At 33.9% G+C, this 14,853-nt stretch overlaps 1 pseudogene; it reads left to right on the top strand.

Annotated features, from left to right (window-relative positions):
* The first annotated feature begins 3,901 nt into the window (after positions 1–3,901).
* LOC140595093 (large ribosomal subunit protein uL24-like) lies at positions 3,902–4,327 on the top strand (annotated as a pseudogene).
* Positions 4,328–14,853: the final 10,526 nt, after the last annotated feature.

Below are 14,853 nucleotides of genomic sequence, written 5' to 3'. Positions count from 1 at the left end.
GAGGAAGATTTATTTGACTAATTACTTAACTATCATAAAACCCACTATAAAATTTCATACAAGCATGTGAAATTCCACACTGATCATTTTATTAAAAATATAAACCTATACATGAAAGTATAAATGTATGCATACCTATACTTGTATATACTTAAAATGTGGGACTTAATTTATTATATTGTATAGGTAGGGAGTCCATATTTAATACATTTGTATGCATATGGAAAGTAGGAGAAGGTGTTTTCTTCATGATATTTCGTACAAGAGCACAATGTGTTGTGTTTGTTTAGCACCTGCTGTGCTGCCACATGCCAATTCAGACTCTCCTCCCTTTTCACTTGTACAAACATCAAACAGAAGGGACATTGAGTAGGATTATTTTATTTGAAATATAGTTCCTTATTACTAAGTACCACTGTAAGTCATTATGAAAACCTATTCATCTTTGAAGTTTTAGTTCATCTCCCACTTTATTTTTTTTGGGGGGGGTGGAAGTGTTTTTATTAGAGCTTTGGTCAGACGGGGCGCAGCTGGGTTGGGCTCGGGCTTTAGCAGGTGCTTGGACACTATCCAGCCCCAACCCACCCCTCTCCCAGGAAGCACCACCCTGGAGCCAGAGGACAGCGCCTCTGAGCATGGGCAGGGTCCTCGCTGAGACCTGTCCCCAGTCTGGGGCGGGCTGGCTAGCAGCATCTCCCACTTTCTTAATGGAGCACTCTCAGATACTGAAAAGCCTTACTGAGGCTACTTTTCTCAGAAATGCACTGCTTTTAAGAATCAATAAGCCTGTCAAATGTCTCAATCCTTAAGTATCTTTTTTGATTGTTTACTTCCAATAAACCAACTGCTTGGTGGTGCTGTTTCCCCATATGTATTCTTTTTACTTGGTATTTTGAAGAACTTATCTGAAGTATTTCTTGAATAGTTCATATATAATTTCCCCCCACTTCATTTGAGCTATAATTGACATATATCTTTTTTTAATTGACATAGTTTATAAGTGATGTACAACTTGTTAATTTGATACCCTTATATAATTGCAGAATGATTATTATCTTACCTTTACCTCCATCTCATCACAAAATTACCATTTCTTTTTTGTGGTAAGAACATTTAAGGTCTACTCTCTCAGCAACTTTCAAGTATGTAACCTAATAATATTAATTATAGTCACAGTCAATTCAATACTGTGAATTACATCCCCAGAACTTATTCTTTTATAACTGGGAGTCTGTACCCTTTGACCAACATCTCCCCACTTCTTCAATCATGCTCCTCCAGCCCCTGATAACCACCATTCTATTCTATTTCCATGAGTTCAACTCTTAAGATCACACAAAAGTAATATCATACAATAGTTGTTTTTCTTGCCTAATTTATTTCATTTTGCATAATGTTCTCAAGTACCATCCATGTTCTTGCAAATGGTAGAATTTCCTTCTTTCTCGTGGCTGAATAATAGTTCATTGTGTGCGTCTTTATTCATTCATCTGTTGATGAACACTTAAGTTATTTCCTTATGTGGGAGATAATGAATAATGGTAAACTATTTGACAAGAAAGCCAAGAATATTAAATAGGGAAAGGCCAGTCTCACCAAATGGTGTTTGGAAAACTGGATATCCACTTATAGAAAAGTGATATTGGACTCCTATTTAATATCACTCAGAAAATTAATCCAAAATGGGTTAAACACTTAAACATAAAACCTGAAAACATATAATTCCTAGAGGGGAAAAAAATGAAAAAATCTCCTTTACATTGGTCTTTGCAATATTTTTTTTTTCACATGACACCAAAAGTACAAACAATAAGAGCAAAAATCAATATGCAGGACACATCAAACTAAAATACTTCTACATAGCAAAAGAAACAACAAAATAAAAAGAAAACTATGAAATAGAAATATTTGGAAATCAAATATCTAATAAAGGATTAATATCCAAAATATATAATGAATTCATACAAGTCAATAAAAAAAAAAAAAGTCTTGTTTAAAAATGGGCAGAGGAATTGAATAGATGCTCAGTATGACTAATGACCAGGGAAATGCAAATCAAAACCACAATGAGACATTACCTCAAACCTATTGAAATTATTGTCATCAAAAGGCAAGAGATAACAAACATTGGTAAAGATATGGAGAGAAGGGAACCCTTCATATATATTTTGGAAGGGACAGTGACTAAGTGGAATACTCTCAGAAAGGGTGACCTAATTGCAGGAAATCATGCTGGGTTAAGAAAATTTGAAGAAACAGGTCATATTTAGTCTGAAAAGAAGACCTAGAGGGCAATTTGATCACTGCATTGGTATCACTTAAGATGTTCTACATGAATAGGAGTCCAGGTTTATTTTGTGTTATTCCAGAAAGTAATAGATGAACTATTAATATCAATATACAATTGTATTTTAGAGGAAGGAGAAAATAGCCTATTGTCTAAGATTTAATTAGGTCACTGGACATCCTAGAAATTGAACAGTGAACCAAATGAGAAAATGTATCATGAAGGGATAAGGCTAAAGACCTAAGGAAAGATAATCATTAGTCAATAAATTTGAGTAAATTCATCAATATTCCAGGAAACATCAAGCACCAATAGTGCAAGAATATAAGATTTTTCTATTTTTGCCCTCTAATTTACCACTGCCTCTCTCAGGCATACTTAATCCCTCTCCACAGTCCTTCAGAATAATGAGATTTAAGAGCTTAGTGGGGAACAACAGGAAACCAAGTAAGTCCTGCTATCAACAAGGCACATGGCCCATCAGTTGCTTATCCTTTTCAAGTCGCTCAGAAGCACAGTTCAGATATGAAGCCACGTTTTATGAATTCCTGAGACTTACCTCATCTCCACAGGGCATGCAGTTGTCAGTGTTCCTGAAAAGGCCTGTTTTAAGGTGAAATTTGAAAAGTGGCTGGGCTGAAATCAATGTTGGCCTATGGAAAAATAAATACCATAATTAACATTAACATTAAAATCTTGTACAAAAAAATTATAAGAACTTAAGTTCTTAAGTTACAACCACTTAGAGTTTATTTCAGTTGTAGAAAGTCTAATATTTTAGGAATAAATGAATTTAGGTTCTTAGGGAAGTAGTTAATAAATAAAAAGATGAACAAGAAACTACCTGGAAATGAAATGGAAAACAAAACAAAACAAAACAACAGTGTCAGCATAGTCTCATTATAGCAAGGTTTCACAGGTGAACTATTCCAGATAGAAGATAAAACATAATAGATTAGTCATGCAAATGACTATTATTAATGTGAATTATTAATAAAACACATTTTAGCATATACATATACACAAATATCAAGGTAATTTATATTAAGGTAACTTAGGCAGCCTCCCTTTAGCACTTCAACAAAGTAATAAATCTATTATATATATCCAATATTTCTCTCTGTTTTTCTCCCCATCATTCTCTGTTTCTCTAAGTAATACAATTGACTGCTTTGGTTGAGAACTTTTAATATTTCTGTATTTAATATCTATCTTATTTTGGTAAATAATTTCTTCTAATTAAATCAACATGCTTGTGTACTGCTATCTTCTTGTTAAACATTACTTGCGGTTTTAAGATATATGGATTGCAATCAAACATACAAAAAAAAAAAACGCTCAGTGCAATTAATTATTACCATTCATTTGAGTGGCAAAAATTAAAAAGATGGACCATACCAAGTGTTGGAGGAAATGCAGAAGAACAAAATTTTTGGTACTTTGAAAAGTTTTTAAAAATTAAATGACTTGATAGAGACTCAAAAATAAACAAAGAGAGTAAAAAGAAAATAGGAAATAAAGAGGGGATAGATATTATCATAGACCTTAAAGACATTTAAAGAATAAAGCAAGCTCTTCCCTTTTGCAGCCATTGCTGAAAAACCAGTAGCCAAAATGATGTTTAATCCCTTTGTCACTTCTGACAGCATGAACTGTAAAAGATATTTAAGTCTTCCCAATATCACAGGAAGATTGTCTTCCTCTCTTTCTGAAGAGCTGAGATAGAAGTACAATGTTGGATCTATGCCCATCCAAAAGGAAGATGAAGTATAGGTTGTATGAGGACACTACAAATCAGCAAACTGGTAGAGTACCCCGGGTTTATAGGAAAAAATACATCTTCTACATTGAACAAGCACAGGAGAGACGGCAGTTGGCACAACTGCCCGTGTGAGCGTTCACCCAGGCAAGGTGGTTATCACTAGACTAAAACTGGACAAAAACCACAAAATGTTCCTTGAACATAAAGCCAAATCTTGCAAAGTAGGAAAGGAAAAGGGCAAATATAAGGAAGAAACAATTGAGAAGATGCAGGAATAAAGTAATCTTATATATGACTTTAAATACAAAACGTAAAAAATGAAAAAAAAAGGATAAAGTGAAAAATATTATAAACACCTTTTTGCAAATAAGTTCAATAACCTGAATAGGATAGATAATTCCTAGTAAACACCCAAAATTAAAGAAATAGAAGGTCTGAATAGACAGATTTTTTTTAAGTCATAAATTATTCCCACAAAGAAAATATCAGGCCCAGATGGTTAAAACTGTATCAGATTTTTAAGAAATGGAATAGATTTTCCGAAAATAGATGAGGGAGGAACAAAGTTTATTATAAGGAATATATTTGTGTCCTTTTTATGTACAGAGAATTAAGAATAAACATCTGAAGTGATGAAAATGTTTCTCCTTAATTTTTTTTTCATGGTTTCAGAAGTATGTGTTTTTCTAATATTCTAAGACACATTTTGAAGCATCAACTGTGACCTACATTTTACTTTGGCATGTATTTTGTGCTTACCATTAGGTTAAGGAAGTGTTGAGAGATGTAGATCTGATAGTTGCCCTTTGATAAGTATGGGCAGAATGTATGTTGTGAAAAGGAAAAGGAACTAATAATTGGCTATAATGAAATCTTTCATTCTATTATTGGTGGTTGTTAGACTAGTTATCATGAGAGGTTTAACATTTTCTAGAAGGCTGAGGCAGCCCATAGATATCTCTTCAATGAAGTCTTATAGCAAATAACTAAATTAACTTCATTCAAAGTATATTCATTCAACAACTTTTGTATGACCAATTCTTATTGGGAACTGAAGATATCAAAAAAAAAGAAAAAAAACGTAGATTCATCTCCTACTCCTAGTATCACATATGTTGTTTAAAAGAGGATTAAGAGATACTTTAAAAATTTCAATAAATACTATAGCATGCAACTACATGGAAAAAGCAAGCCACCTCATCTGGAAAAAATCAAGTCAATATTCAAGTCATGAGCTAATCCTGATGAAAACACAATTGATTAATGGTTTTGACTTTTAATAATTGTTCTAAAATATTTTTGACAGTTGAAAAAATATTGAGTACCTGTCATAAACATCTTGCATAACTTTACTTAGAAAGCATTGTTAATTTCTCATGATATTAATGATCTCTGTTAGCAATGTTTTTAATGACAGAATAGTAACAAAAATGAGGAGTAACTTAGTTCTTTCTTTTTAGCTTAATATTCTGATTGTTTTCAATTTTCCACTATTAGAAATAATACTATAATGTATAGGTTATGTATAAATTCTTCTGTACTTCCCATTTCCTTGTGATTACATTCCAGAATAGGATTAGAAATATTACCAAAATTTAAAATTAGCAGTATAAAGGGTATAACACATTGGAGGTTCTATGAATTTTGTTAAAATGATTTTTTTTCCTAGTAACTTAACCAATTTATAATCCCATCATCGAGTTAGTTGCATTCTTACCAACATTAAGAATTTTTACTTAAAGGATGCCCGGGTGGTTCAGCAGTTAAACGTCTGCCTTTTGGCTCAGGGTGTGATCCTGGAGTCCTGGGATCAAGTCCCACATTGGGCTGCCTGCATGGAGCCTGCTTGTCCCTCTGCCTGTGTCTCTGCCTCTCTCTCGCTGTCTCTCATGAATAAAAAAATAAAAATATTTTAAAAAAGAGAATTTTCACTTAAAATAATATCATATAGTTTATAGAATCTAAAAATACATACAATAAAGGCAAAATAGAATATTAATAATAAGGTAAAATTTTATTACAATAATGTGTTAACCTATCAGCAACGGAGACATTACTTTAAATTTAGACCATGGAAGCTTCTGTGGAAAAGTTGAAACTTGGTAAGACTTAACAATCTCATAGGATTTTCACTGTAAAACATTAAAGAGTGAGAATATATGATTTAAAAAAGCAGTAATTTTTAACATACTGATTAATATATAGCAAATTTTTAGAGGTATTTGAATGTAAAGGTTAATGGCACAGATTCTGGACAGAAATTCTTTCTTCAAATCCAACAGTCAGTTGAGTATCTCTTGATTTGGGCTCAGGTCATGGTCTCAGAGTTGGGTGGATCAAGCCCCGAGTTGGGCTCTACACTCAGCATGGAGTCTGCTTGTATTTTCTTTCCCTCTCCCCCTGCTCCCCTCCTTCACCCACACAGCGCTCTCTCTCTCTCTCTGTCTCTCTCTCTCTCTCTCTCTCTCTCTATATATATATATATATATATATATATATATATATATATATCCTTCCCTAAAACAATAAACTTTAAAATGTTAAAGTTTGGGGTGCCTGGGTGGCTCAGTCAGCTAAGCATCCAACTCTTGACTTCAGGTCAGGTCATGATCTCAAGATCATGATATCAGGATGGTAAGACTGGGCCTTGAGTCCCACTCCTCACTTAGTGGGGAGTTTGCTGGAAATTCTCTTACTCCCTTTGTCCATTACTCCTCCCATGCCCACATGTGAGCTCTCTCTCTCGCTCTCTCTCTCTCAAATAAATAAATAAATCCTTAGAACTAAAATAAAATGTAAAAGTGTAGGGGGTGCCTGGCTGGTCAGGTGGTAGAGCATTTGCCTCTTGATCACAGGGTTGTGAGTTCAAGCCCCATGTTTGGCAGAGAGATTACTTAAAGAGGAAAAAAAAACACTTTAAAATGTCAAAGCTCAAACACCTTAATGAATGCTATTGATTCTGAGATGTTATTGCTGAAAACGTCTCCAAATTCTATACCTATCTGTAAAAAAGCACTTAACAATCACTTTGATGTTCTTCAGGCACGCTCTTTTTTTTTTTCTCTCTTAAAACAGATCTTTTGGGCAGCCCAGGTGGTTCAGCAGTTTAGTGCCACCTTCAGCCCAGGGCATGATCCTGGAGACCCAGGATCGAGTCCCAGGTCAGGCTCTCTGCATGGAGCCTGCTTCTACCTCTGCCTGTGTCTCTGCCTCTCTCTCTCTCTGTCTCTCATGGATAAATAAATAAAATATATATTTAAAAAAAAAGCTAGGGATCCCTGGGTGGTGCAGCGGTTTGGCGCCTGCCTTTGGCCCAGGGCGCGATCCTGGAGACCCGGGATCGAATCCCACATCGGGCTCCCGGTGCATGGAGCCTGCTTCTCCCTCTGCCTGTCTCTCTGCCTCTCTCTCTCTCTCTGTGACTATCATAAATAAATAAAAATTAAAAAAAAAAGCTAAAAGGACTTTCATAAAGGAGAAAAACTAAAATTACATCTTCACAAGAGTATAATGAGATAACTGAACACTGCTGAACACTCCCACCAGGGTGGTATCAGAGAAAGCACAGAGTCTAGTCTTTGACCATCACTTAGAGATTACAAGTACAACCCTAGTGTGGTATCACTAGAGAATACACACTAAGCCAGAAAGCCAATTCCTGCCAAATGGCAATGGAAAGATCTATTGCCTTGAGTATAGCAGAGGCCAAACAGTGAATCTAGACATCTATGTCTACCTGGAAATATCAAAATAATTTCACCTTCCTCCAGGTGAACTTGTGTCAAATAGCTAGCTAATACAAAAAGTTTAGAAAAGATCCGGTCTTCTGATACCCAAAATGTGCTGGTTTCAGTGAGAAATAACCTGTTATATCAAGAAACAAGATCTCAAAATGAATGCAAAAGATAATCAATAGATGCCATCATCAAGATGACAATAATGGCAGAATTATGTGACCATTATTTTAAACCAGTCACAACGAAAGTGCTTCAATGAGTAATTATGAACATCTTTGAAACAAATATAAAAATAGAAAACTTCAGCAAAGAAATAAAAGGAAGTAATCAATAAGCAGGAATACAGAAAAATAGAAATTAACCAATGTGAGCAATAGAGAAAAACGAATTTAAAAAAAACAGACTAGAATCCCATGCAATTACAGCAACAACAAAAAATAACATTCACGCCATTAGAGAAAAAGATGGTGGGGATAAAAATAAATGAATGTATTTGAGGAAATAATGGTTAAGAACTTCCCATTTTGACAAAAGACATAAAGCTATAGATTCAAGAAGCTATACAGGTTGATTACATTGGACTGCTTCCATCACAGAAGGGGCAGCATTTTGTTCTTACTGAACATTTTTTTCCTGCATACAATGCTTCTACAAAACCTACTATCTGTGGATTAGCAGAATTCCTTATCCATTATTATGGTATTCCATTCAACATTGCTTCTGATCAGGAAACTGTTCAGAGAAAATGAACTGCAGCAAGGGGCCAATGCTCATGAAACTGGTTGGTCTTATGATGTTCCCCACCATCCTGAAGCAGCTGACTCCATAGAAGTGTGGAATGGCCTCTTTGGGGTTCAATATAGTACTAGATAGATGGCAACATCTTGCAAGGCTGGGGCAAGGTTCTCCAGGAGCTGGTAGATGTTCCGAATAAGCTTCTGATATACAGTGCTGTTTCTCCAATATTCAAGATTCATAGGAGAAAAGGAGTAGAAATGGGAGTGGCATTACTTGTCTTACGCTAGGAAGGCCCTAGGAAAAATCTTTCTTTCTGTTTTCATGACTTATACTCTGCTAGCCTAGACACCTCAGTTTCAAATGGAAGCCTATTTATAGTAGGAGACATAGTGATTCTATTGAACTGGAAGGTACGACTGCTACCTGGTCACTTTGGGTTCCTTATAACTCTGAATCAACAAGCAAAGGAGAGAGTTACTAATGCTGGCTGGGGTGTGCGACACTGACTAACACTGGGAAAATGAACTGCAACCCCACAGTGGAGGTAACAAAGGACATACAGAGGTACAGGAGATCCCTTAGGCTCCCCATTAGTATCACTATGTCCTGTGATGAAAGTTAATGGAAAAATAGAGTAATCCAATGTAGGCAGAACTACTTTTGTCCCATACCCTTTAAGAATGAAGGTTTAGGTCATGTCACGAGGTAAAGAACCACTACTCTATAGTATATAAATATTTAGTATATATATATTGTTAAATTTATTGTTAAGTATTCAATTTTACTTAACATCATGACATTAAATGATGTTAATTTTACTTCACAGTTAAATATTGCAAAATTTACTTTAAATATTGTTAAATATCATTAATTTTACTTCATAACATTTATTAATCCTGTAATCTTACAGGACATCAAGGGAGAGTGAAAAATCACCCAAGGACTTCTCATTCATTTCTGTTGAAAGGCTTAGTGTGTTTTGCTTATACACAGGATTGTTGTATCATGTTAGGTGAAAGTATGACCTTGTTATTGTATTTATTTGTAGATTAGGTATTCTTTAAAGAAATGTATATGGGTGCCAAGTTGATAAGAGATAAACTTGGAATAATTAATTTTGTGTGTCAACACGGTTACAATGTAGTACTAAGATATTTGGTCAAACAACAGTCTAAATGTTTGTATGAAGGAAGGTATTTTTAAAATGAGATTAACATTTAAATAATTAGACTTTGAGTTAAGCAGATTACTCTTCATAATATGAGTGGTTCTCATCCAATCAGTGGAAAGCCTTATGAGAAAAAAGACTGAGGTGCCCCAAGGGAGGGGGAATTCTGCCTTTTGACTGCTTTGGGATTTGAGCTGCAATATCAATTCTTCTCTGGCTCTCCAGCCTACTGGATATGCCATTGTTTTGTTTCTCTGGAAAACCCTGACTAATACATCATACAAATAGAATCATACAGAATTTATTCGTTTATGATTGTCTTATTTCTCTTAGCGTAACTTTTTTAAGGTTTATCCAGTTGTAGCATGTACCAAAAATTCATTCTTTTTAAGGCTGAGTGATATCCCATTGCATGTGTATAGCGTATTGTATATCTATTCCAACCATCAGTGAATGAAAGCAACTTGGGGTGCTTCCATTTTTTTGGTTAATGTGAATAATGCTGCTCTAAAGATGGGTACATAAATACCTGTCTGAATCTCTAATTTCAATTCCTTTGGGTATACTCAGATATAGAATTGCTGAATCACATGGTAAAGCTGCAGTTTTAACGTTTTGAGGAATTAATTGCTATATTGTTTTCCCTAGTAATTGCACTACTTTACCTTCCTATCAACAATACACAAAAGTTGCTATTTCTCCACATTCTAGTCAACACTTACTTTCTGTTTTTTGTTTTGTTTTGTGTTTTAATAATAACCATCCTAATGCATGGTAAGTGGTATCTTTTTGTGCTTTTGATTTGTATTTCCCTAATGATGAGTTATTTTGAGCATCATTTCATATGCTTTTGGTCATTTGTAGTTTTTCTTTTATTTATTTCTTCCTTTAAAGATTTTATTTATTTACTCATGAGAGACACAGAGACAGAGAGAGAGGCAGAGACACAGGCAGAGAGAGAAGCAGGCTTCATGCAGGGAACCCAATGTGGGACTTGATCCCGGGACTCCAGGATCACACCCTGGGCCAAAGGCAGGCGCTAAACCGCTGAGCCACCCAGGGATCCCCTAGTTTTTCTTTTAGAAACATCTATTTAGATGCTTAGCTCATTTTAAAATGGGGGTTTGGGTTTGTTTTCTTTTTCTTTTCTTTTCTTTTTTCTTTGTCGTCATGAGAGTTCTTTGATATTCTAGGCATTAATCTTTATCATATATATTATTCGCAATTTTTTTCTCTTCCATGGGTTGCCTTTTCACTCTGTTGATAATGTACAATTATGCACAAAAGTTTTTATTTTGACATAGCCCAATTTATTTTTATTTTTGTTGCCTGTGCTTTTGGTGTCATAGCCAAGGAATCATCACCATGTCTAATGTCGTGATGGTATCCTGCATATTTTCTTCTAAGAGTTTTATGGTATTAGTGTTTTCATTTAGGTCTTTGATCCATTTCAAATTAATTTTTGTATATGGTGGGATGCCTGGGTGACTCAGTGGTTGAGCATCTGCCTTCAGCTCAGGGCACGATCCCGGAGTCCTGGGATGGAGTCCCTCATTAGGCTCCTCACAGGAAGCCTTCATCTCCCTCTGCCTATGTCTCTGCCTCACTCTCTGTGTCTCTCATGAATAAATAAAATCTTTTAAAAAAATTGTATATGGTACAACTTTATTCTTTTCAATGTGGATATCTAATTTTCCCAAAATCATTTCTTGAAAAGACTGTCCTTTCCCCACAGAATTATGTTATAAACCTTATCAGAATCATTGGAATATATATGTAAGGAATTATTTCTGGGATCTCTATTCTATTCCATTGGGGGGAGATCTATCTATCTATCTATCTATCTATCTATCTATCTATCTATCATCTATCTATCATTTATCTATCTATATGTCACTAGTTTGTACTATGAATTACCGTAGTTTTGTTGGAGGTTTTGAAATCAGGAAATGTGAGACATCTGACTTTGTTCTTCTTAATTCAAAGTGATTTTAGCTACTTAGGTTCCCTTGACTCTTCAGATGAACTTTAGGATGGTTTTTGTCTGCAAAAAAAAATGTAATTGTAATTTTGGTAGTGATTCAACTGAATCATGGATTGCTTTGGGTAGTATTGACATCTTATGGAATTTGAGTCAACCAGTCAATGAACAAGGGATGCCTTTCCACTTGATTGCATCTTCTTTAACTTTTTTCAACAACAATTTGTAATTTCTGTACACAAGTTATTTATTTCCTTGGTTAAATTCATTTAACCAATGAAGTGTTTTATTCTAAATGTTTTATTCTTTTTTGATGCTACTGTAAATGGAATTGCTTTCCTAATGTCATTTTCATATTTTTCATAGTTTGTGTACATAAATGTAACTGATTATTTATGAGTTGATTTTGTATCCTGTAACTTTACTAAATTTTCTCTAATAAGTGTGAGTGAATGTAGCCTTTACAGTTTTCTACATAAATGGCCATATCATCTGCATACAGAGATAGTGTGAATTTTTCCCTTTCCAATTTAAATTTTCTTTATTTTTATAGACTAATTTCTCTAGCTAAGGTTTCCCATACTACATTGAATAAAAGTGGCAAAAGCAAGTATCCTTGTCTTGTTGCTGATGTTATAGGATTATAGGAAAATATTTCAACTCTTCACCATTGAGTAAGATGTTTGCTGAAAATTTATCAAATATGACCTTTATGGTATTGATGTAATTTTCTTCTATTCTTAGTTTGTTCATTGTTTTTATCCTGGAAGAGTGTTGAATTTTGTCAAATGCTTTCCCAACGTCAATTCAGGTGATGAGGCATTTTTGCTATTGTTTTTCATCATTCTGTTACTGTGTTATACTGACTGATTTTAGTATGCTGAGGCATTCTTCCATCCCAGGAATAAATCCTACTTGGTTTCTAATCTTTTTAATACACTGCAGGGTTCAATTCCTCCAAACCATGCCAAACCATCATGGAGAATGGTTTAGTTAAGTCTGAGTAGAAATCTCACAAAATTTACTACCATTTTAAATGGCTTTCTCTTGGTTGGGCATTTTTTGTTGTTGTTGCTGTAGGTCTTTGACACACTTCTAGAATGTCTACAGTTATTTCTACTAGTCTTAAGTTGTTTGTTTAATGCTTTGGTGGGAGAATAAGGCCTGAAGCTTCCTAGTTTATGATCTTGCTGGTGTTTCCCAAATCTGTTAAATCTTTAAAAATGGTATTAATATATGCTGGCAGTTAACATATACACATTGAAATAAAAAATCTAGTATCATTTACAACCACATAAAAAATGAAATACTTAAATGTAAATCTAATAATCCTTGTTTACAACTTGTACGTGGCAAACTACATGAAGCTCTTGTAAGAAATGAAGGATATAAATAAATGGGGAGACATTCTCTATTCATGGATTGGAACACTCAACATAGTAAAAATGTTGATTCTCTCTAAATTGTTAATGCAGATTTAATACAATTGCTAGGATAATTCCAGCAAGACTTTTTTTTGTACATATGGGCAAGTTTATCATAAAATCTATATGAAAAGGCAAAGAGATAAGTGTAGCAAAATCATTAAAAAAATAAGTACAAAGGAAAAAAATCAATCTACTAAATTTCAAAACTTGTTATACAACTACAGTAATCAAGAGTTTGTGGTAACACCATAGAGAAAGAAACATAGATCAATGAAACAGAACAAAGAATTCAGACATATCCCACCAATATTTTTAGTTAATTTTTGATAAAGGTAAAAAAGGCAATTCAATTGAGGAAAGATAGTCTTTTCAATAAATGGGATAACTGGACACCCATAGGTCAAACAACTCAGTCAAGTATCACACCTTATATAAAATTAACCCAAAGTCAATCATAGATTTAAACACAAAATGCAAAATTATTAGAGTATGAGGCTAATAAATAAATAAAGAGAAAACTTTAGAATCTAGAGCCAGGTAACAAGTTCTTAGAATTGAGATCTAAAGTATGATTAATAAAAAGATAAGCCTTATACATTAAATTGCATTAAAATAAAAAATGTTTACTATTTGAAATATTCTGGTAATAGAATGAAAGACAATTTACAGAGTGGAAAAATATATTTGAAAATCATATATCCAACAAAATGCTAGGATCTAGAATATATAAGAAACACTTCAAACTCAACAATGAAAAAAAAACTAATTAGAAAATTGGCAAAAGATGTGAAAAGACATTTAATAAAAGAATACGATAGAAAATAAGCACCTGGAAAGATGTGCAACATTATTAACTGTTAGGGAAATGCAAATTAAACCACAATGAAATATCATCCTATGCTTATCAGAATAGCTAAAGTAAAAAATAGTGAAAGCACTTAATGCAAGAGAGAATGTGGACAACTGGATCACCCATACATTTCTGGCAGGAATGTAAAATAATATAACCATTCTGGAAAATAGTTTGGCTTTTTCTTTTTTTTTTAAACTAAACATGCAACTATCATACAGTCCCACAGTTACACTCCTGGGCATTTATCCCAGGGAAATGAAATTCATGTTTCCATCTAAACCTGTACAAGAATATTTATTGCAGCATTATTCTTAAAAGCCAAAAGCTGGAAGCAACCCAGATGTTCTCCAAGTGGTGAATGGCTAAGCAAACTTTGTTATATCCATAACAGGGAATACCACTCAGAAAAAAATAAGAAGAGGCTACTGATACATTTATAAACCTGATGGATCTCCAGAGAATTCTGCTCAATGAAAGAAGCCAATCCCTACATGCTTCATTTTATATGATTACATTTATATAATATTCTCAATCTGAAAAAAATTTTAGAAATGGAAAACTTATTAGTGGTTGCCAGAATTTAAGGAATGGGTGGTGGTGTGAGAGAAGACTATGGTTATAAAGAGTGATATAAAAGATCCTTGAGATGATGAAAATATTTTCCATCTTAATTTATCCCAATGTTATTACCTGGTTGTGATACTGTAGTATAATCTTGCAAGATAACACTATTGGGGAAACAGGTAAAGGTTACGAGGGATTTCTCTATATTATTTTTTAATTGCATGATAACCTATTATCTCAAGACATTATCTCAAACAGTTTAGAGAATGGCTTCATATTTACAATACAAGGTAAGATGTTATCTATTAAAAACTATAATAGTAGAAATATTTTTTA

This window comes from Vulpes vulpes, chromosome 13, assembly GCF_048418805.1.
Source record: "Vulpes vulpes isolate BD-2025 chromosome 13, VulVul3, whole genome shotgun sequence".
NCBI lineage: Eukaryota > Metazoa > Chordata > Mammalia > Carnivora > Canidae > Vulpes > Vulpes vulpes.
Note: the sequence above shows the minus strand (reverse complement) of the source record. Positions and strands in the feature narration are given on the sequence as shown.